This window comes from Penaeus monodon, chromosome 30 (assembly GCF_015228065.2).
Source record: "Penaeus monodon isolate SGIC_2016 chromosome 30, NSTDA_Pmon_1, whole genome shotgun sequence".
In the NCBI taxonomy this organism is placed as follows: Eukaryota; Metazoa; Arthropoda; class Malacostraca; order Decapoda; family Penaeidae; genus Penaeus; species Penaeus monodon.
The window spans coordinates 10,439,116-10,439,601 of NC_051415.1; the positions used below are offsets into that span (position 1 = coordinate 10,439,116).

The following is a 486-nucleotide window of genomic DNA, read 5'->3' on the forward strand; positions in this document are numbered from 1 at the left end:
GGGGGGGGGGGGTTGGATGGGGTAGGGGGGTTGGGGGGGTTTGGTGGGGCAGGGGGTTGGGGGGATTGGGGAGGGTGGAGAGGGTAGAGGGGGGGGGAGGGGGAGTGGAAAGAAGGATAAGGGTGGGAAAGGATGGGGTGGAAGGGAAGGGGTGGAAGGGTGGGAGGGGTAGGGTGGAAGGGGTAGGGTGTAGAGGTGGAGGGGTAGGGTGGAAGGGTGGAGGATAGGGGAGGTGAAGGAGGGGGAGGAAGGATGAGGAGTTGGGTGAAGATGGAAGATGAGGAAAAGTGGAGAGGAGACGAAGAAGGATGAGGGGATGAGGAAGGTGAGGGTAAAGGAGAGACGGGAGAAGGGTTGGGCAAGGGAAATGAAGGGATGAAGGGTGGAAGGGGTTAGGAGGGGTGGATAATGAAGGGGACGAAAGATATAGAAGGGAGAGGAAAGGATGAGAGGGGAGTGACCAGGGCGTTTGCAGTAGATGAAGTT

At 59.3% G+C, this 486-nt stretch overlaps 1 protein-coding gene across 1 annotated transcript in view; it reads right to left on the reverse strand.

Annotated features, from left to right (window-relative positions):
• Window positions 1-486, reverse strand: part of LOC119592348 (insulin gene enhancer protein ISL-1-like) — a 284,379-nt gene that overhangs the window by 196,215 nt on the left and 87,678 nt on the right. The window lies entirely within an intron of this gene.